We start from the raw sequence: 24,810 nt of genomic DNA, 5'->3' as shown, positions 1-24,810 counted from the left end.
TTGCCGTGACCAGCACGCTCCCCAGATATGTCCCCATAGAACATCGTTGTAGACGACAGCGCCCACATCATCCAGCCAACCGGGGGCCGTCGGGTAGGCTAGTGGTTAAAGCGTTCGCTCGTCACGGCGAAGACCCGGGTTCAAATCCCGACATGGGTACAATGTGTGAAGCCCATTTCTGGTGTCCCCCGTCGTGATATTGCTGGAATATTGCTAAAAGCTGCGTAAAACTAAACTCACTCACTCACTCCAGCCAACCGACAACAACTGATCCAGTCCTTCAAAGAAGAATGGCGACGTATACCGCGTGATGACTGACTTTTCCTGTGCGCCGGAGAGTTTGTGCGTGTCTTCAAGCAGGCAGTGATCATACACGTTATTAATGTGACGTGTCATTGAACTTGAGAGATTTAAGATGAGTGTGCCCCTTGTCCATTACGTTGAAAGCTTGATTTTGCAACCCCACCTAAATTCGGGCACTGTTATGCCAATATCGGATGTTGTTTAACTGTCATTTTAAATGCTGATTTCGTTGAGATATTGATCGTTTCACTACAATTTACTTCATGCATGTACCATTTGTGGTTTTTAAACAAGGGTGATTTAAAACTATGGAAACGTTTCTTTTGGGCGTCAGTTTATATATATATGCATATCCATGCGACTGACCTGTGATTCAAGCTTGACCTGTCATTCTAGCTTGTCACTAATGATTCAGCGTTAACTCTACGAGAAACTGAGTGTTTTCAACGAATCGTGAACTATTTATACGCTGACCAAAAAAATATGAATAGCTTTTACGAAATACATCCAAACATTCATAGCATGGCACATAATCCATTTTGTATGATTCAAATGGTTGATGCGCACGTAAAATGACACAATTTTTACACAACGGAGATCGGCTCTGCTCCCCTGCTTACATTAAGTTTATAAAAAGACAAAAAATACCGGCCATATAACATCCTCTGTTTCAGTCAGTTATCACACATACATGTATTTTCTTTTATATCGTAACGTTACGGGTCACAAAGATGGACCTATCATATAATACATAATTGTAGAGTCGACATACATTTATATCAGTGCTCATGATGTCACTCATTGGATTGTCTGGTCCAGATTGGATTGGGCGATATATAGCTGGAATATTGCTGAGTGCAGCGTTAAACAACAAACAAACTGGACCATACGTTGACCTGCCGGCATTCCAAAAACATACCGATGGAGTGGCGGCTAATCCATTTCGAACGTGCACTACGAATTTACCCTGTGCTTGCAGCTGTTTTTTTTTACGGTGTCAATTTATATTGATGTGTTTAACACTGTGGGTACAGCATGTCAGAAAGGTCCCCCCGTGGTTGACGCAAGGGGCGACTAGACTGGGGACAAGTCTCTTGTCACTTGGTTGTTTGCATGCAGTCGTACCACGATGACATGGGGCGTTGCTCATAATATCCATCACTGGTTTGTCCAGATTCGCTTGAATCGTCATGATGTAGCTATTAATCTCATGCTACTAACATTTGTTTCCATACAAAATTATTGATTGAAGAGATAGTTGTACAGTAATTTCAACCACCGACCAAGGGTAAGAACAACCGTTACGTCAACCAATTTTGTATGATAAAAGCGGATTGCATTGCATGCCATCAGCACCCATGAAGAATCGGGATAGAATAGGTCTTCAGCAACCCATACTTCCCTTGATAGGCGACTATGCTTGTCGTAAAAGGCGACTAACCGGATCGGGTGGTCAGGCTCGCTGACTTGGTTGATGCATGTCATCGATCCCAGTTCCGTTGATCGATGATCATGGCGTCAATCACTGGATTGTCTTGTGCAGACTCGATCATTTACAGGGGGACCTTCTTAGCCCCGTTCAATTGAAGTCCCTCACACATGGCAATGGTTTAATGTGCACAACAATCACACACAAATAAACAGGGTAATACACTGGATAATCGAGGGTGAGTGATCTGTGAGGCGAGGTGAAATGGGGTTTAACATCGTGTTCAAGATGATAGGTGAGGTGAAATGGGGTTTAACATCGTGTTCAAGATGATAGGCGAGGTGAAATGGGGTTTAACATCGTGTTCAAGATGATAGGCGAGGTGAAATGGGGTTTAACCCCTATGTTCAAGATGATAGGTGAGGTGAAATGGGGTTTAACATCGTGTTCAAGATGATAGGCGAGGTGAAATGGGGTTTAACATCGTGTTCAAGATGATAGGTGAGGTGAAATGGGGTTTAACATCGTGTTCAAGATGATAGGTGAGGTGAAATAAGGTTTAACATCGTGTTCAAGATGATAGGCGAGGTGAAATGGGGTTTAACATCGTGTTCAAGATGAAAGGTGAGGTGAAATGGGGTTTAACATCGTGCTCAAGATGATAGGTGAGGTGAAATGGGGTTTAACATCGTGTTCAAGATGATAGGCGAGGTGAAATGGGGTTTAACATCATGTTCAAGATTATAGGTGAGGTGAAATGGGGTTTAACGTCGCGTCCAAGATTATTGCACTTACGCACTTGTGTATCTGTGTGTGTGGCTGCTTGTCCGGACTAATGCCGATTTATAGTGCTAGCCCACTGAGATGCCATGCCGCAGTTTAACATGAATACCCCACTCAGACACAGTATACTGACTCCGAGCCGACCAGTCCTTGTTGTAGCCCCTAAATGCCGAGCGCTCGACAGGGTAACAACAAGTACCATCAACCCCGGACCTTCCGCTCTCCGGGCGGACACTGTACCACTATAGACCATGGAGGCGGTCGAGTGATCTGTGAGGCAAGGTGAAATGGGGTTTAACATCGTGTTCAAGATGATTGCACTTATAAGATGACATGCATGCACGGGTGAGTGTGTCAACTTGTATTAGTCCAAGCTTATGCCGGTATTTTTAATTCCCCGCTTTTGAGATACAATCGAGCATGCTCTTACTCTGGAGATGGCAAAGAGCGCCAAATGATTCTTGCACAGAAGGTGTTAATCAGGGTTACAATATTCAAGGCCACAGTAAGCTTTCAAAGAAATTATGGTAGATATGTGGGGAATATTTAAAAAATTGACGCATCAGTGACCAGTTTGTTTACCATAGGTCCACGTATATCTCAGGTGAACAATTGACTTGCCTTTGCATGTGTTTGTGGCAGGTGTCTGAGGTGGGGCAGGAAACGGTCAACTGGTATTAACATTCTTTGATAGTGATTCATAAACACATGCTGATGATATAGTCTGAATCGTTCAATGAACTCTGCTTTTAGCAGATTTCTTATGGTTATTGGTGAGTGAGTGAGTATGGTTTTACGCCGCTTTTAGCAATATTCCAGCAGCGGACGCTCCACCACCAGAGACTGTTTTTCAGCTTCAGGGCGGTCGGGTAGACACTATTTCCCATAGGTGTTGTTTTGTAACAACTATTTTGTGGGGAAAATGAATCAGGTCGGATGTAGCAAAGTTGAAACTGCTTGTTACCATGGCATGAGTCATGTTTTGCTACACGGCAGTAGACGTCACCATTTGATATTCTGGGAGGGGCCGGGGCGGTCGGGTAGCCTAGTGGTTAAAGCGTTCGCTCAGCACGCCGAAGACCCGGGTTCGATTCCCGACATTTCTGTCGGTATCCCCCGCCGTGATAAGGCTGGAATATTGCTAAAAGCGGCGTAAAACCATACTCACTCACTCACTCACTCTCAGCTTCACGCATGACACTTATTACAACATAAGTTTCAAAGAGAACCAGGGTTTGGAGCTGCGGCGTAAAAGAACATTTGCAAACAAACATGAAACAATGGACTTAAACTTATGTAATAAATGGTCATCTGAGAAAGGGGGCGGTCGGGTAGCCCAGTGGTTAAAGCGTTCGCTCATCACGCCGAAGACCCGGGTTCGATTCCCGACATTTCTGTCGGTATCCCCCGCCGTGATATTGCTGGAATGTTGCTAAAGCGACGTAAAACCATACTCAATCACTCATTCATCTGAGAAAGACTTATTTTACCATTTTGATCATGAGAGAAAACAGTAGTCAGAAATTAGCGCGAGCAAGGACTGATCCAGGATGTTTTAAAGGAAGGGGGCCAAATATCAAAATCCTCTCTGTCTGCGACATAGTATCCAAGGTAATTTTAACGACGTTAATCGCCAGTAATTGTTGTTAATTACTGGTGTCAATTGGTGTACCTCTTCACCTGAACTACGGTAATCCCCTCGTTCTTTGGTGCTGACTGTCTGGGATGAGCGAGAGGTACAATGTCAGTACCCGAGGGCCTTGGACCTATTACCGTAGTTCCTCCAACAAGCACAAAGAGTGATCTTCGTTTAACAGCTTTTATTCCAACTTTGTGTTGCCGGTCAACCCACTCTAATTGTCACTTAATTATGAGACTTCGGCCGCAAAGCTTCAGTCTCAGTCAAAATTGCTGGTGCCTAGGTTTGGTTTCTGGTTCGAAAGATCATGACCACAAGCCGAGAGCGGAGCACCAGTCCAGATGTAGTCTCCCCAGCCGCAGCCGCTACCTAGCCGCTCTCTAGCCGTCTCTAACCGTTGTCTAGCCGTTCTCTCTTCGTTCTTAGCGGTTTTTTTATTTGGGGCATTTGCCCCTTTTTAAACCGGCACCTACGTCACAGCTCTACTCATTTTTCCATCTATCATTGGTCAGCCACCTTTCCCCCCTACACTAGATCATTCTAACCCACTCTTATCTAATAACCAGCACCTTATTCGGACTTGCCATGATGTAGCTTCTCACCCTTTTGGAATTCGAACTATTCCCCCCCCAATACCATATATGTCTCAAGACCCTGACGTTTCCGTCCCTCTCATCTCTGTTCCACTTGTTTTTCATTAATGTATAGCCCTCGACCTACTACCCTCACCCCTGGTTACTCGTGGCCCCGTATGCCCCCGTAGTCTTCAACTATCAGAGCTGCCCGTCTCCTATATATATATCAATGTGTTATGTTTACATCTTACTGGTTTCAACTCCTCTTCTTGACCTTTATATACAATCACGTAGGTGTCCTAATGAATTGTTAATTACTTTAATTAGTTGTTAATTACTGTACTTTTATGCCTATAATACGACCCCCGTTCTGGCGAAGAGTGTGTCCCCACACTCTAAGATGGTGCCAATTCTTGTTATATTATCTGGTATATATTCCCTCTTATTTCTATGACCTATTGATTTAACTACCCTTTAATTATCTAAATATGTATTACGCTTTCATGCCTATAATAATAGTATGTACGCGGGAATCACGTGACAAGGCCGCCGCTATTATACCCACGACTTCATGGCGCCAAAATAGCATGAGCAGCTGGCCGCCTTTTGTATGCCGCGACACTCGATACATGTGAGACAAAACCGCTTTTGTGTTGGTCGTGACTGTTTAAACTATTCCTGACGAGAAGTTGTAGTTCCTCCTTTAAGCATTATGTCGTACCGTGTGGGAAAGGTGCAAGTCAACATTGACTGTACATTATCCTTCGTTCTTGACATTCCTTGGATATTTCTGGACATTTCCTGGATGGTCTCCCATGCATTTGTCAACGGGCGACATGCCTATTGTTAGGATTGATCTATACCTGTATAAAGATGACACAATAATATTGTACTGTGAATAATGATAATGTGATTCATTGACCACCCACGCCCACACCAACGCCCACGCCACCGCCCACGCCTAAACCAACATCCACAACCACAAACAACCCACCCCACACCACACCACACCACACCCTAAACCCAACACGTAAACACACACCCTACACACGCCCTACACACATGCATAGACACACTCACGCCCAAATCCACACCCTCAATACACCAACCCAAGCGCAAATAAAACACATACAAATTCACCAAAACCCAAATTCACACCCGCGCCCACGCCCACGCCCACGCCCACGCCCACGCCAACGTCAACGCCCATGCCCATACCTACATCCACAACCACTCTCTCCACACCCACTACACACATCCAGGTCAAACCCATCAACATATTCACATAACTAAACACATAACCACATCCACTATAACTACGTGTTCCTTATTGCCACATCCACTGCATTTACGTGTTCCTTATTGCCACATCCACTGTATTTACGTGTTCCTTATTGCCACATCACTGTATTTACGTGTTCCTTATTGCCACATCACTGTATTTACGTGTTCCTCATAACCACATCCACTGTATTTACGTGTTCCTTATTGCCACATCCACTGTATTTACGTGTTCCTAATTGCCACATCACTGTATTTACGTGTTCCTCATAACCACATCCACTGTATTTACGTGTTCCTTATTGCCACATCACTGTATTTACGTGTTCCTCATAATCACATCCATTGTATTTACTTGTTCCTTATAACCACATCCACTGTATTTACGTGTTCCTTATAACCACATCCACTGTACTTACGTGTTCCTCATAACCACATCCACTGTATTTACGTGTTCCTTATTACCACATCCACTGTATTTACGTGTTCCTTATTACCACATCACTGTATTTACGTGTTCCTTATAACCACATACACTGCATTTACGTGTTCATCATGTGTATATCATAGCATGCTAAAGGTTTAGTCTGAATCGTACAATGGACTTTCTCAGAATTGTTGAATTGGTTTTGTCTGTTACTCCGTACTCTATTTGAAACAGTTTTCTATGTGGGACTCATAGATAACTGAATAGAAAGTACCTTCATTTCTATTTTTAAACAATTGTTTATAACATGTCATATTAGGTCAACTAGTTCTTATAATTCCAGATTTTTTCTTAGTTGTTTTGTTTTTTTAATTTTTTTAATTTTTATTTTGAATTTTCTTTTTTTATATTTTTTTGTCTTATGTCTTAACATTGAAATGCGTGACATTTGAAAGAAAGTTCACCGCGATAATGGGTTGGAGACTGCGCCTACGTGTCAGTACATCACAGGCGAAATGTGGACTGACCTTGTTCCGGCCAGGATAGGCTACTGCTCTCATCTACTGGGGAAAGTCTGTGTTTGGCAAATCCAGTGTGTAAGGGGGGTAACCGCTTAGTAGTCAAATACATTATGTAAGATGTAAAACAGGGTGCGGTGAAATGGGGTTTAAAGTCGCGTCCAAGATTATTGCACTTATATAGCGACGTGCATGCACGTGTGTGTGGCTGCTTGTACTAGTCCGGACTAATGCCGATTTATAGTGCTAGCTCACTGAGATACCATGCCGCAGTGAATGAATACCCCACTCAGACACAGTATACTGACTCCGAGCCGACCAGTCCTTGTTTTAGCCCCTTAATGCCGAGCGCCAGACAGGGTAAGAACAAGTACCACATTTTAACGTCCTTTGGTATGACGCGGCCGGGAATCGAACCTCGGACCTTCCGCTCTCCGGGCGGACGCTCTACCACTAGACCACGGAGGCGGTCTCTCTCCTGTTGGTACATGTAATGGGCCCTGGCGCAAAACTCAGACACTTACGAATCTGTATTAACAACAGACTGAATCTTCCTTTTTTAAAAGAACAAAAATCCCATTCTATACTCAAGGGGTAAACTGGTCGCCGAGTCGTTGGAAGTGCTGGTATGAGCTGCGCGAAGTTGCGTCCCTTACGTGTGTCATGATCCGCTGACCGTGGGTTGGAATCCCAGAACTGTTATTTCAGCACCGTGCTCGTGGGTTTCGTCAAAGTGCTAAATATCTAAGACCGGCATCACGTCGGGCTTTCCTCCCACATTAAGCTGACACGCTGTGATATAACTGGAATATTGTTCTAAGCGGCGTTAAATCCAACTCACTCACTCACTCACTCACTCACTCACGTTCTTTTTCAGTGGGCCCAATGTGGCCATATAAGCAAACAACCAAAGATCTAAAAACTTTTATAAAAACGATTTCATGTAACTTGGAGAAGCCTACTCACAAATCGTATCCATATTATGATCCTTGGTGTGTCAGATTATGATCCTTGGTGTGTCAGATTATGATCCTTGGTGTGTCAGATTGTTATCCTTGATCAGTCAGAATGTAATCCTCGGTCTGACGGATCATGATCCTTGGTCTGTCAGATTATGAGCCCTGCTCTGTTAGATTATGATCCCTGGTCTGTCAGATTATGATCCCTAATCAGTCAACACTATGCTCGTGGCTTACACCAAAGGGTCTGAACGCTAAAGACCAGCGTCACTTTGGACAGGTTTTCCCCTCCTCTGTCACGTGATGAAAGTTAGGCTGTTGAAGAGGTGTCACGCTCACATTCCCTTGATTGAACACTCTAATACGTCACTGCAGTCGATAAATTAGGCCCCGTGACAGTGTGGACTGGTGATTACCTCACGTTACAAGCTGAACTTGATTTGCCCTTCTCAACGCCAAATGTGACTATTGTTTTACGACATCGTTAACAATATTCCAGCTCTATCGCGAAATGTAATTATCGAATCTGACCCAGATGGGTATGGCCAGATGGAGTGCGATGACACAGAATAAACCTGTTTATTTTCATTAGACAATTATTAGAACAGGAAATAATTGATGGTGAGCTCTTCTGCCTCACATCAACCTGAAGGAAAATGTCTCATGTTTCATAAAAAAACAGCATGCAATACATCTGCGAACTCCAATTGAGCCTCGCAACTGATCATAACTTGAACGACCACAGTCAGTAGTATTCCAACAAAACCACTGCGGGAGGTCAAGAACGGAATCACAACCAGGCAAACCTGTGACTGAAAAGCCGATTGTGACAAGCATGGGTACTGGGTGATCTAATAAACCGGGTCTGCCCTAGGGGAATAGGAACGAAATAGTGAGTATGGTTTTACGCCGCTTTTAACAATATTCCAGCAATATATCGGCAGGGGACATCAGAAATGGGCTTCTCACAATGTACCCCTGTTGGGAATTAAACCCAGGTCTTCGGCGTGACGGGCGAACGCTTTAACCACTAGGGCTACCCGACCGCCCCAGGAACGAAATAATTAATCATGTAAAGTATGACGATAAACTACAATGTATAAAATTTATTTCACATATTTTATAATAAATAAACTCTCAATAAATAAATAACATTTAGAGTAATAAATAAACAAGCAAATATAAACAAACGATACTTTAACCAAGACGGCCGAATCCAGGGCCAAAATAAAATTATAGAGAATATAACGTCAATAACTCTTCTTGCTGCCTCCATCTCCAGGCTGGTCCATCTCCAGGATCAACATCCCTGCCTGGGATTCTACCTGCTCATCACGGGCACCTGTCTCATCAACTTCATCTCGAGTAACTGCACATGACGTATCACATGCACAATTGTCCTCACCTCATTCATTCGAGGTTGTGTGTTAACCTTGCAGCCACAACTGCCATTCCATCTGTAACTCCTCTCTGTATATCACTCGAGAAACACTTGCCATCACTTCACAACCGTGACATAATTATGAGTCCCTCTTGTTCGAATAAACAATGACAAAATAAACCAAGAAATGAGTGTTCACAATATCACATCAAAGTCGTTTAACTTTAACTGAACTACTTTCAAAATATAATTTCATGTTTAATTTTTTTGCGGTTCACTGTCGTTTGTCCGTAATAATTGTATCTTAATGACTTTGGGGGAATTTCAAAGCCAAACACTATATCACAACGCACACAAGCCATTTGGTTCCCCCATTTACATCCGGGGCATTAAAAGCTGGTTCAGATCCGGTAAGAGTTATCGTTCCTTCCACTGACTTCCGTCTTGGCCGACACTTCCAAAGGGGACTACAATCCTGAATTGGGATCACCACATACTCTCTCGTTTAAGCTCCACCCATATTTCTGTTTTACAGTGATCCTGGAACGCAACGTCGTTACAACATTTTTCGTAAAGCTCCGGTCTGTCGTAGTGGGAGCTGCAGTAGTAGCATTTGGTGTCGGTGTCGCGGTCGTTGCAGCCGACATCCTTCACAAAGAGGGTGGGCTTTGACGTCACGTAACTCACGACTGATAGGTATAACAAAACAGGTAGAAACTTGGTCATCTGAAATCAAGAAAAGTTGGTTGTGAGAACATTGAATACAAGCATACAAGCGTGGACATACAATGTATTTGTTACATGTTACATGTTACATGTTACACAGACAGGTCAGACAACAGGTCATCACATTGTAGTCGGCTTTTAAATCAGCATGAGGTTCTGTTCTGCCCCGAGGTATCCACGACATAGAGTGAGTGAATATGGTTGCACGCCGCTTTTAGCAATAGTTCAGAAATATCACGGCGGGGGACACCAGAAATGGGCTTCACAAATTGTACCTATGTTGGGAATCGAACCCGGGTTTTCCGCGTCACGAGCGAACGCTTTAACCACTAGGCTACCCGACCGCCCCTTCCATGACATAGAAACAATGAAGAATTTCATTTATTTTAAAAGGGTAAAATTGTTATAGTTTAATAATCACATTTCCAAAAGTCGAAATATTAAATTGCAAAACGCATTAGAGTAATTACAAACGCGTTATTCAAATCGCATGATACAAAATTTCCGTTATGATCAACATCCATAGCATATCATCTAAATGAGTCTTAAATACATTTGACACCTCCCACAGCTCTGACATCGTATTGAAATCAAAACGTTCCCATCCAATGATCCCATCGAAACAAAAAACATTGATGGCACGTAACCAGTGATTCCATCTGTTTCGCAAATGACGGTAACGCGAGAGTTTTGCTTTTACGTTAGCACTTCAACTGATTGGGTCCCGATGACGTCATTATAACCACAACATGTAACGTAAGATTAGATTTCAAATGCCATCCCTAGACTTCAGCCTACATCCCAAGTCTGCAATGTTACTGTAAGGACAAATACTAAACATGGCCCGTTTCTCACCGACATGGCTAATGACAGTTGGTTTTCGTGTGAGTGAGTGAGTATGGTTTCGCCGCTTTAAAAATATTCCACGCGCGGGAATCCAGAAATGGGCTTCACAAATTGTACCTATGTTGGGAATCGAACCCGGGTCTTCGGCGTGACGAGCGAACGCTTTAACCACTAGGCTACCCGACCGCCTCTTTTCGAATGAGGGAACCCACAGGACACCAAATGGAACTTTGGTTTCCTGATGGTTCCGGTGAGTTTACGATCAGGTTCATATTGGTTTACGATCAGGTTCATATGTGTTTACGATCATGGTCTTATGTGTTTCCGATCAGGTTCATATGTGTTTACGATCAGGTTCATATGGGTTTACAATCAGGTTCATGTAGGTTTACGATCAGGTTCATATGGGTTTACGATCATGGTCATATGGGTTTACGATCAGGCTCATATGGGTTTACGATCAGGTTCATATGGGTTTATGATCATAGTCATATGGGTTTACGATCAGGCTCATATAGGTTTACGATCAGGCTCAAATGGGTTTACGATCAGGTTCATATGGGTTTACGATCATAGTCATATGGGTTTACGATCAGGCTCGTATGGGTTTACGATCAGGCTCATATGTGTTTACGATCAGGTTCATATGGGTTTACGATCGGGTTCATATGGGTTTACGATCAGGTTCATATGGGTTTATGATCAGCCAAATATGAATTTACGATCAGGTTCCTACGAGTTTACGAATGTTTTCCTCCTGGGTGGTTTATGTTTAGATTCCATTCAGAAAAAAAGCATTTTGCCCAATGAAGGCATTATTTACACAAATGAGCTTCCGATTTTATTAATCGGCATTATCCTTAAGCTATAATTACGTAAAACTACGTAAGGCTAAATTCGGTTTATATTACGACTTTTAAAGTCGTCTTCAAGTCTTCAGTTAAACTCTTTAATGTAACCAGTCCAGAGGTCCTGCAAATGCTTTCCCCAAGAAAGGGGCGTTTTATAACAACTACTATGGTGTAAAAAAAGAGTGTACAAATGAAACAAGCAAGAATTGGTTATTTGATGATGTAGTTGATACGGATATCCTAGTAATGTTTTGGGCCTTACGTTTGTAGCGTTTCAGCGACTGTTTTCAGCCCATTAACGTTTTGATAACATTTATAATTTTTTGGTCAAATCCAATTTTCAAGTGTATAATTTCTTTTGCCCGGTTGTTTTGTTTGGAGTAGTTGGGAGAAATTGACCTGCTTACCATATACCAAAACAAACCAATGAGAAACAAGTATTTGGTGATATGGCCTAATGATGCTGTGTAATGCCATGCTACGTACTGCCGAGAGAATTAAGCAGATAGAATCTGGAGCCACGTCACACCAGAAACATCAGTGCATCCTCGTTATCTTTCCACGAGGCCTATTTAATTTGTTTTTTTCGAGGCTGGAGTTATGTTCAGATTTAGTTCAGTATCAAGCATTCGAATTCAGTTGTTCAGATGACTAAAATCTGAACTTCAGAGAAAACTCTAGTGTTGTAAAACCTCGAGTCCTTCAACGTGCTGGTATTAAGTAAACTTTAAGTAAAAGAACAACACATGCCTGAGGTTTACTTTTCCATAGCTGAGAAACACGTTGATACTATAGAATACTATAGAAATTGCTACATATGTAACTGTGTGTTTGTTTGTTTGTTGTTAAACGCCTGTCTCAGCAATATTCCAGCTATATGACGGTGGTCTGTAAATAATCGAGAGTGGACCAGACAATCCAGTGATCGATCCACGCCTTTGGAGTATGATGAGACGCTACCGACCACATTACCGCGACTGAGTACGCGCTCCATTTAGTCGCCCCTACGACCAGGATAGGTTGCTGGGACCTTTTCTAACTCGGAATCCACACGTGAGGAACCCACGCTGAGCAAATCGATACTAATCTACGGGGCGCATTTCTCAATTGTATGATACCTCGTATGGTGACATTAGTATCAGCCTGGTGAAAGTTGCTCCCTTACTTTTTTCAGTAGTATTGCTTGTCTACATGTCAGGAATGAACACACACGGCGTTGCGGTACATTATTGATCCTTATCAGATAGCAAGACTATACAGTCTTAATCTGGGTCATGTTATATCCGTAAGAGCAGATATTCGGCTCAGAGATTCACAGAACACTATAACTTCAAAAATCACCATATATGTAATTTTATTAAATGAGTTAAGTCTTTTAAAATATGGAAATGTGGTCGAGGCGTGAGTGCTGGGCGTTTGTTCATAATGACAGAGCAAATGCTAATTTTATCGACCTGGGGATTTCTAACGCCAATGACGACCCCGGAGGGATTCAAGTTCATTCGAATACCCTCTTTACATATCCGGGGCGACGAGCTAGACAGTGTGTAACTCATGTATGTACTTAATATTGCCAAAGTCTGAAATAAGAATTATTAATTTACAGCTATGAATCATCTTGGGTATACGAAACATGCATGTGGCATGCGCAACGCGATCCTAAATATAACTATTTGATCACGTAAATCATATCACCTTTACGCACGTGACAAGTACTCGACGCCTGAGTGAGTGAGTGAGTATGGTTCTACGTCGCTTTAGCAATATTCCAGCAATATTACGGCGGATGACATATGACTGATATTGACACATTGTACCCATGTGGGGTTTGGAACCCGGACCTTTGGCGTGAAACGCGAATACTTTAACCTATAGGATACCCCACCTCCCAACGTCTTGGAAATAACGTATAATGTACATATATAGTATAATAATTTGTACGTGACTTAACTAATAAAGATAAGCTATTACCTACATCCACGTGACTCTTACTGTTGAAGGAAAAAATATATACCCTGTAAGCACATGCACGTGATTTACCTCTGGGAGAAAGGAAGAAAGATGAAGCTCGTATGCAGGCATTTCTTTATTGTGGAAAGAAACAAATATATATCTTGTGTGCACTGACTCGTCGCTTATGAAGGAAATAAAGCTATCACTTTTAAGCAGGTGACACTTCGTTGTTGAAGGAAATATTGATATTACTTAAGTGCACGTGGCGCGTGGTTTTAAGGGGAAATACAAATTTTCCCTGAAGGCACGTGACACTTCGTTGTTGAAGGAAATACGGATATTACTTAAGTTTGGTTGGTTGGTTTGTTGTTTAACGCCGCACTTAGCAATATTCAAGCTATATGACGGTGGTCTGTAAATAATCGAGTCTGGAACAGACAATCCAGTGATTAATATCATGAGCATCGATCCACGCAATTGGGATCGATGGCATGCATCAACCAAGTCAGCGAGCCTACCACCCGATCCCGTTAGTCGCCTTTTACGACAAGCATAGTCACCTTTTACGGCAAGAATGGGTTGCTGAAGACCTATTCTACCCCGGAATCTTCACGGGTCTATTACTTAAGTGCACGTGCTGCGTGGTTTTGAAGGAGATAAGTTGTACGCGGGTGAATCGTCATTGATAGAAGAAATAGATATACAGGAAAACACTGTTGTGTCGAAGTTGAAGGGGCGTAGACAAATACTTCGAGTTGTCCGAGGTTCGACACAACCGAAATTGATGAATAAAGAAGGAATACGCATAGACAATGCTTTTACTTCGAGATAACCGTAAGTTCGACACAACGGTGTTTAACTGTAACCTCTTCTATGTTGATTTGTTTCGTGATTTACACATCTGATTTACTGTCTTCGTGTCGCACTCGGATGAGGACTTTGGAAAGCGTGTCAGTTACCATGGACACGTACAAGACTAATGTCATATCTCAGTGACATTGCTATCTGTCAAACAAATCAACACAACAATTAGAAGTAGTTAGCTAGCGGGTGATCAGGACGACAATTGTTGCCTGCAGCGGGACTCAACAGTGGGGAGGCTGCCATCACGCTCATTCAGGCGTTGTGCAAAAAGCAAGCGCTCGATACAGACAGACGGCATTTGTATTCGGGAGGGGGGGGCGGAGAGAGAGAGAGAGAGAGAGAGAGAGAGAGAGAGAGAGAGAGAGAGAGAGAGAGAGGGAGAGAGAGAGAGACAGAGAGAGAGGTCGGCCATTATACATATAAAACTACTAATATCATATGATGTACAGAGCGCCAATATGTATAACATATTTTTACCTTGTGTACATATGCACATGAAAATAAAGTGATGCTACTGAAGAAGTGTTCACGTTTATTTAAGCTTAAATACAAACAAGGCAAGAACACTGATAGCCTGTATGTGACAAAGGGGTTAGTTTGTCTTGTGATGGAAGATATCATAAACTACATTTACTCAAACATTTGGGGGAGGGGGGTACACGCCTATATCTGCACCAACAGGAACTATATGCCTTTATGCAGGGAGATGACAGAAAGGTGTATATCTTCTGAGAGAGAAGGGGAGATGGAGAGGAGAGAGAGAGGGGAGAGACGACAGAGAGGGGGCAAGGAGGGAGATACATGGCACATATGGAAAAAAGAGAGAGGGCAATTAGAGAGGATGCAGACAGAACAGAAGGGGGAGAGGTAGGGGGTCGCTTGACACCAGATATTGCAGTAAAGTAGAGAGCAATCATCAAGGTTATTAACATAAATACACTGGTACCGCAATTACACATGACGATGCTGGCCCAAGGCCACGCGTGATTTAACTATATAATGGACCACGCGTTTAGAAACTCATTGAACATCAACCACCGGTCAATCATGGTCATGTCGGCAGCTAGTCACGTGATCATCATTCAGCACGTGCTCATAGACAACTGTCTTCACAAGCGGAAACATGGACTCTATCTCTTCCGTTTCTGAATCAGCAATTTATAATGGTGACAAATTATTTTCAAATACCACAATTATTTTCCACTGATGGTTCATTTCCTTAATCGAACTGGTTCTTGTATATTAACTACAGACTTAAATGCAGAAGTTGGGTTCAAGTCAGGCGGGTTTCATTTAATGTGTAATCAAAATAGAATGCTGAGACAAGATTTAGCGCAGCACGTTACTTGTTCAATGTTAATAATAAAACTTGTTCGCGTCCCTATGGAAGCGTATTACTGCCACAAATATCATCTCCGGAGAAGATAGTTTCACAATCTACGTAGAAGTATCATCTATTGTCGAATTATCGACTTTTGTAACAAAATTTTCACGAATAATCGACAACTGTTCCGGGTCATTTATGTGTAATATAGTCTCTGGTTTAACTAATAATGACCGATTTGTCTGACTTTCTACCTTTACATGTTGTTTGTTTGTTTGTTTAGTTGTTTGTTTAACGCCGCACTCAGCAATATTCAAGCTATATGACGGCGGTCTGTAAATAATCGAGTCTGGACCAGACAATATCCAGTGATTGACATCATGAGCATCGATCCACGCAATTGGGACCGATGACATCCATCAACCAAGTCAGAGAGCCTGACTACCCGATCCCGTTAGTCGCCTCTTACGACAAGCACAGTCACCTATTACGGCAAGCATATGTTGCTGAAGACCTATTCTACCCCAGATCTTCACAGGTCACCTTCACATGTCTTTATTGAGGTGCTATATACACGTTAATTAACGAAAATCTTCATTTCAATGGAGCGGTCGGGTAGCCTAGTGGTTAAAGCGTTCGCTCGTCATGCCGAAGACCCGGGTTCGATTCCCGACATGGGTAGAATGTGTGAAGCCCATTTCTGGTGTTCCCCGCCCTGATATTGCTGGAATATTGCTAAAAGCGGCGTAAAACCATACTCACTCACTCATTTCAATGTGTCAAAGTTACTGAAGTATGACACATGCCGAAGTCTTTTACAACCATTATAAAGAGAGGATAGTACCCACATCAAACCAATACTCGTCATCATCCTATGAAGCACTGAAGGTACAATCCTGCAGTTTGTGTTTTTATTTTAGCGCTGATAATTTGACAATTTGAAATGATCTCAGTATGTTGTAAAAATACGGAAAAGACAAACATGCTCTTAAACATTTAATTAAATTAACAGTAATTAAGTAATCACCTTTATTTTATTTTTATAATACATGTTTCTGTAAACTAGTAAACAACTGGGGTAGTAACTTCACAAGACAATATCACCGTCCCATACGTACGATTATAATATCACATACGCAGATGGAAGTATTATCAACGTGGGTGGTAACATAATTTTACTCCGTGGCAGTAATACGCTTCCATATGTCACTGCTCATGCTGTAACAGAGTCCTTTTGTAAATCGTGCAAATCTTGTAAATCTTGAAAATATCATCCCTAAATACATGTCACTGTGGTCAAAACCCAATAAACTATTTTTGAAATATTTCCCATTTCTGGGATTCGAACCCTGAGTGAGTGAAGTGGAATTAACGTCGCTTTGAACAGTATTCCAGTTATATCACAGCGTGTCAGCCTAATGTGGAGGGAAAGTCCGAAGTGATGCAGTTTTCATGATCAGACGTTTACCACTTTGGTGAAACCCACGAGCACTGCATGGTGCTGACAAACCTAGAAACATAACCTGTCCGAACCGGGATTCGAACCCATGATCGTAGGTTCCTGCACGAGTGAGTGAGTGAGTGTTTCTTTGAAACTATTAATGATATCATTCATCATCATCATCATCATCACTATTATTATTATTGTTGTTGTTGTTGTTGTTATTATTATTATTATTATTATTATTATTATTATTATTATTATTATGGGGGGGGGCAAACAATATTTAATAGATATTTCACACAAATATTTCGTTAAAAAGTCACTCACTTTCTCATGTATCGCATGTGTACATCGGCAAGAAAATCGAAGATTACATCGAAAATGAGAAACACATCTGTATCAAAGTATCAACTTATCGAAGTATTCAATATCATAAAGTTCATCTGGCCCAGACTTGGTTATTTATAGCCCGCCGTCACGTAGCTGGAGTATTAATGCTGACTGCGATGTAAACCATTCACTCAGTAAAAGATCGGAAATAATAATCCATGTTCTTAATCCTTCGGATTTCCTGAACAACATGATCATGCATATGAAAGCGTGCCTTACCTTATTGCTAGCGCTTAACCACGCTGTGTCCGGTCGAGCTAATGAAATGCTGCGAGAACGAGTGAGGCCTAGCATGTGCCGTCTGCTTTAATAGCTGCCGTGACGTGCCGGCTGGGCCGTGTGTTTGCCCTGTCAGAGATCAGGAACGAGGGTGCAGCCTAGCTATTCACATTTCGTCATTTACTTCCTAGATTAGGACATTGATCAGAAAAAAGGCGACTAACGGGATCGGGTGGTTAGGATTTCTGACTTGGTTGATGGATGCCATCCAATCCCAATTGCGTAGATCGATCCTCATGATGTCAGTCACTGGGTTGTCTGGTCCAGACTCGATTATTTATAGACTACTGCAATATAATTGGAATATTTCTGAGTGCGACGTTTTAAAACAAATAACAAATAAACACTGTAAATAAAATTGAGTCTATATCAGTGGTACGGTGATAAGCGACCGACTATCGAGCCTGACAAACCGATGCATTTAGTGACCTCTTACAAGCATTGGTCATTGGGGACTTACTCAAACCCAGAATCCTCACGGGGATCGTGGCATATATACCCGCTTTAGTATTTTATAATAAGGCATGCATTAACTCTATTATGAGCAAGCTTTTCAAATTTGTCATTTGAGAAATATTTGTCTCGAATATAGCAAACAATTTCAATTTTATCAATATGGTTATTCTCATGTCACACTGTCCTGAAAAATTGTCGAGGTGGTAGTGTGTCGTTAGCCGGAAAACCGGCGAGCGATGGGAAGAGTCCAAACTAGAACTGTATTTACTAGTTTCAATAGTTCACATTACACAACTCGTTTTTGAGGCAGTTGTGGCCCTTTTCAATATTTTGTTCGATATGAAATCGTATACCTAATTTTATTTACCATAAAACACCTATATAAAAATGCAGGAGGTACTGGTCCGTACGCAGGGACGACCCCCACTTCACTGTAGCCGAGATATGAAGTCGGCAACTGTAAAGCCAAGTGGGCCTGAGTGCGAATGACTAAATTCTTTTTATTATTCCGAAACACGTTTTCGCGGATTCCGTGATTTGGGTCGGAAGCAGTCTCATCCGATTTTAAGGTACATTTATGCGTCGTTGTGTTTTATTGTGACAGTAAAACAGTCTGTATGAATGTGACGCGGCGACCCAACACACCTACAGCGTTCTCGACCTTTCTTCTTGTTCCGTGTTCACAATGACACGCCAAGTTTTCTTTTACGTTGTGGTTAAACTATGTGTCGAGGGAGAGTCCAGATATTGATCAAAGCCATGTGATTGGTCAATTACTCAACCTCAACAAATTACTCATCATCGTGTCACCTTCGCATCACCATCGTATCACCCTCGTGTCACCCTCGTGTCATCCTCGTGTCGTACCCTCGTGTCACCCTCTTGTCACCATGTTGTATCATGTAACCATCGTGTCACCCTCGTGTCATCCTCGTTTCGTACCCTCTTGTCACCATGTTGTATCATGTAACCATCGTATCACCCTCGTGTCACCCTCGTGTCATCCTCGTTTCGTACCCTCGTGTCACCATGTTATATCATATAACCATCGTGTCATCATCGTGTCATCACCATGTTACAGTCTTGTCATCACAAGAATCTGGTTTTCTTCCACTGTAAGTTACTACACTGAAAGTATTTCAATTAATCAATCTTGACGAGGGGGGATGTGTGATATTTGTCACCCATAGACAATGTGAACTTGCATTTATATATAACAACCAAGGTTTGCCATCAGGGAGGAGGGGGACGTCACGAGGTGCAGTCTGTCATGGGGGTGGGGCGGGGGGCACAAGATGCAGTCAAGAGTCGGTTGACCTTGCAACTATCCTGGGAAGATATTTAACAATCGGGTTGAAGACGCTAACACCTATGACACCTGTGTGGGAAGCCCCATGGTGATGTGAGACAACATTCCCGTCTGATCCCACGTTCCGAAACTAAACTGGAGCTTGTTGTTCAAGTATTGCAAAAAGTATCCCGAAAACACGTTCTCGACATATTTCTAGCCTTACTTATACACGCAGTTGTTATAAGTCAAGGCCGTGCAAGTTTAGCTCATTTCCTAAATGATATATGTCGACAACGTGGGCCAATAAGGGCCGGGGTGGTCGGGTAGCCTACTGGTTAAAGCGTTCGCTCGTCATTCCGAAACCCCGGGTTCGATTCCCGACATGGGTACAATGTGTGAAGCCCATTTCTGGTGTCCCCCGCCGTGCTAAAAGCGGCGTAAAACCATACTCCCTCACTCACTCAGCAATAAGGGCCGTTATCCTACTTCGCCCTTCCTGTTGCCCCCGCGGCTTTCATCACTGCACTAAGTAAGGGTTTCACAATCTGACATGGCTTTGGAGTGTGTCTGTACATTGTTGAAGACAGCTACCCCGCCCCACCCTAGAGTAAAGTACAAAGTCTCAAGTGGGCGAGGCCACGTGTTAGTGCGTGTCTCTTAAGCTGTCTTAAGCAGTATGATATAAGGTGTGGGAAGGGAATGAGATATGGTAAGGTGGTATTTGAATCAAGGGTATGGTAAAGGGCGGGGGGGGGGGGGATTCAGAAATCTTGAATCACGACTTTGACCCAGGTCTTCAGGCTGGAGGTCGTTGGGTAGGTTAGTGGTTATCAGTGTTCGGTCGTCCCATTGGTGGCCGGTTTACGATATATGAAACCCGTTGGTGTCATCAAGCTAGACTATCGATATAACTGTTCTACAACTTTACTAACACACTCTCACCCACCTCAACACTCTGAACCACCCCACAAAGTCAAGTCTCCACAAATTGACAAACTCATTATAAGGTTACTACGCAGTTTATATAGAAACTTTTCCGGGGCAGAAAATCGCACAAACAAATGCTTGACTTTTTTCATACGGACGAACAAATTATCTATTTGTTCCAGACATCATAATGATTTCTCATTATCATTTCAGACAGATCTGCTGCCTTTTATTCCCATGACCATGGAACACATGCACTGCACTCTCTGTGAACCCACATGCGGACAAACAAATATTTTTAAGACAACGGTAATGATTTTTTCCAGGTCTGACCAGATTAGGCAACCAGTTCGTGACACAACTCTGGCTTCCTTGTGCATATACGCAATATGTCAGTTACATCACGGAACTTTGTAAACTTTGATATATACACTGGTGGTGGGCGACGCGCCGTGCAAGTACAGCCGTCCACGTGGTTGTCTTCACACCAGATATGACACTTCGCCCTTGAAACATTTATTCCTTTTTCACCCGTATTCAGTCGTCATGTAAACAAATTATTATTATTATTATCATCATCATCATCATCATCATCATCAGATTAAAATAAAAAATGCAGCAAAGAGGGTTCGGGTGATCCTGTCACAGTCAGGCTGGTTAGGCTCATCATCAGCTCAGGGCCCTTGCCCCCTCTACATGCAGCCCAGACAGTGAATGGGACTTCTCCCAGGAAGCGCCGCCTAGTCAAACCCACCCAGAACTTTTCGGAGAAGGTGAAGACTCCCCAACACTTCAGCCTTCTGCATTACCCAGATTGTCAGAAGGGCTGTATTCCTGGTAGCAAACCCGGGTACACTCCCAATGTCAGTTAACAGATTTGGAGGTACCAAACCTAAGGCACCAAGAACAATGGGGAGTCGGACTACTTGGTACTTGGGATGCAAGCGTGACATTTCGAATGCGCGGTTCGCATATTTGCCATGTTTTTCCTCAGACTTGTCAATCACATTTGTTTCAAAGGGGACAGAAAATTCAATGATATAAATGATTTCATTGGATTTATCAAAAAGGACAAGATCAGGTTTATTGGCCTGGATACGTCTAAGGCTGTAAACGGGCCTATTCCAAAGAATTTTGTATTTATCATTTTCCATGACGCCCTCTACATATTCCGGGACGTACCATGGGTGGACCTCTGTGTCAAAACCACAAGCATGGCGAAGACGGTAATAAAATGATCGAGCTACACCTTCATGTCGTTTAAGATACTGTGTTTGTATCAAAGCTGGGCATCCAGTGACAATGTGTTGGACAGTCTGATTAAATTCATTGCATAATCTATATTTCATATTTACATTTTGATGCAAAATCACACACTGACAGTTTCGAGTGGGAAGTGATTGGTCCCGAGCAGCAAACATAAAGCCTTCTGTTTCACATTTCAGGCCAGACGACTTCATCCAGGGCTCGGCAGGGTTGCTTCTCTTCTCAACACTGTGCATATTTTGTTTGTTGTGTAACGCCGCACTCAGCAATATTCAGCTACACGACAGCACAGAAGACTCGATCCAGTGGTCGTTCAGATAGCCTCACTTTGAAAAAGTGATTATAGACTGATTTGATATGGCACTTCGCTTTTGTTGACTTTGTGATCAGGAAACGATATATTTTGCTATCCAATGACACTCCTTTGCTAAAATCTGCCTAAAAATATATACTGGACTGAAAGCAAAATGTTTTTAGGAGTCAACAAGATGAAGATCCTAAAATACGACATCAGCAGCTTATGGTTGTCCGGATGAGACAGGATAAAATGTTTCAATATCTTTCAGTCTGCGAACAGTTAATGACGTCACGAAAAGCCAATGTGCGCAGTATCGCTGCTTTGAACATACATATGTCTACGATAAACGTGCCTGTGTAATGCAAGCGGTGGGGCAGTGGATTGCTTGTCACACCACGTTTCGGGTTCGAGTCTCAACATGCTTCTAAACCTTTGTCTTCAGTTAAGGATGTTAATAAAAGGCATTTTTCTCATAGATAACAGGTATGACAGGTAAACACACCAGCGGCGAGGCTGTATCTGATTGCTTTCATCCTTTGAGTTTAACAAAATGCCTCACTTGTCATATCGATTCCATTTTTGGGGTACAACTGCAACTGTGATTATAGCGCTGATAACTGACTCGTTGCCAGGTAGACTAAATCTCTGAAAATATAATGTAATATTGATGTAATCAAATGGCTCCATTTAAATTGAGAAGGAGCCCCTGCCAGTGAGAGATTGAGAGATTCAGATTTGGATTTGCATCTTTGTTGGCTTTTGCATAACAAAAAGAACTGGACGGAGGGGATATACTGGTCTAGGGACTGTGAGACAGGGTCAAGGTGTACGAACCACAAAGAACAAATAGAGCAGTATCTCATCCTCGTGTCGTTCGATCGAGAGAGAGAGAGAGGGGGAGAGAGAGAGAGAGAGGGAGAGGGGGAGAGAGAGAGGGGAGAGAGAGAGAGAGAGGAGAGATGGGGGAGTGAGGGGGAGAGAGAGGGAGAGAGTCGGAGAGAGAGAGAGAGGGAGAACGAGAGAGAGAGAGAGAGGGAGGGAGAACGAGAGGGAGAGAGAGAGGGAGGGAGAACGAGAGGGAGAGAGAGAGGGGGAGAGAGGGGAGAGAGAGAGAGAGAGAGAGGGGGGGGGGGGGGGGCATATTCGGAATCGTACAATGGACTTCCGGTACAGATTTCTAACAAACTTAGCTAAAGCAACGAAAGATGTAGCGTATCGGAAAAGTCCCGGGGAGTAAGGATTAGACGGTGGAGACACAAGGTAAGAGACTCTTTGGGTCAAGTCTATACTCTGTAGGTCAAGTACCTTTAGTTTTGGGAAGTCAGAATGTCCCTGCTTGGTCAAAGTGACTTTGGTCTATAAGACTAAGTTTTTATTTGGGCGGGTTCGTCCAATCTTAATTGTCAAAGAGACATGTGTTAGGGATGAACCCTGGGTGCTCATTTCCCCCTATCTCACCAAGCCGAGGTTATTCACTCATTAGCGTGTACAGTTAATGTAGTCAAAGGTGTTAGCTTGTCACAGCCGGCTTAATTGGCTGTCTATGCGTCGTGTCTTGTCAGAGTGTTGATTTATCTATGTTTTGATATAGCTGTTATAGTGTTAAGTAAGTTTATATTACTGGCGTCACCGATTAATATGTCTATCCTCTTGTGTACACAACAGGCTTTTCTCCACTCCAGTGTAGTGAGTGAGTATGGTTTTACGCCGCTTTTAGCAATATTCCAGCTATATCACAGAAATGGGCTTCACACATTGTTACCATATTGGGAATCGAACCCGGGTCTTCGGCGTGACGAGCGAACCCTTTAACCACTAGGCTACCCGACCGCCCCCATCCCAGTGTAACTACATTTTTTCTCAGCTGCCTGTATAGACCCGTGAAGATCCGGGATAGAATAGGCCTTCAGCAACCCATGCTTGTCGTAAAAGGCGACTATGCTTGGTTGATGCATGTCATCGATCCCAATTGCGTGGATCGATGCTCATGACATCAATCACTGGATTGCCTGGTCCAGACTCGATTATTTACAGACCGCCGTCATATAGCTGTAATATTGCTGAGTGCGGCGTTAAACAACAAACACCCATAACCATCCTACCTGTATATGTGCTTGTGACCATACTCTGTACATCACTTGCTTGATAACGGTATTACAGCCCACAACGAAACGTCGCTCCTAAATGTAACAAAGAAGTTGTTCGTCCTTATATCTTATCCTAACGCAGTACTCCAACTTCTAAATGCCGCTCAAAGAAGTTGTTATAGTGTTGCCTTATAGCTAATCAGCTTGTATATTTCATGGTGTATTAATCAGTTATCATTGTCAATGTCAATTGGGTATTGATCCTTTATATGGACTCTCTTTAGTTACATCTAGCTGATAATAATACATCTGTGAAATTTCACTATTGGCCTCTGTGAGACGGGGGGCACCAGAAATGGGCTTCACACATTGTGCACTTTTGGGGAATCGAACCCGGGCCTTAGGCGTGACGTGCGAACGCTTTAATCACTGGGCTAGTAGTAGGTGAGGTGTTGAGGTGAAATGGGGTTTAACGTCGCGTCCAAGATTATTGCACTTATATAGCGTCGTGCA

General features: G+C 42.8%; 1 long non-coding RNA gene across 1 annotated transcript; it reads right to left on the bottom strand.

Annotated features, from left to right (window-relative positions):
* Positions 1-9,005: 9,005 nt before the first annotated feature.
* On the bottom strand, positions 9,006-18,044 carry LOC124132899. Its single transcript, XR_006860838.2, has 2 exons — positions 17,913-18,044; positions 9,006-10,021 (listed from the first exon to the last, which is right to left on the bottom strand). It is a non-coding gene; the product is annotated as an uncharacterized LOC124132899 (long non-coding RNA).
* Positions 18,045-24,810: the final 6,766 nt, after the last annotated feature.

The sequence above is a fragment of the Haliotis rufescens genome, unplaced genomic scaffold (assembly GCF_023055435.1).
Source record: "Haliotis rufescens isolate VD_foot unplaced genomic scaffold, xgHalRufe1.0.p SCAF_18, whole genome shotgun sequence".
Lineage (NCBI taxonomy): Eukaryota > Metazoa > Mollusca > Gastropoda > Lepetellida > Haliotidae > Haliotis > Haliotis rufescens.
The sequence above is the reverse complement of the archived record's forward strand: the minus strand, read 5'-3'. Positions and strand labels throughout refer to the sequence as shown.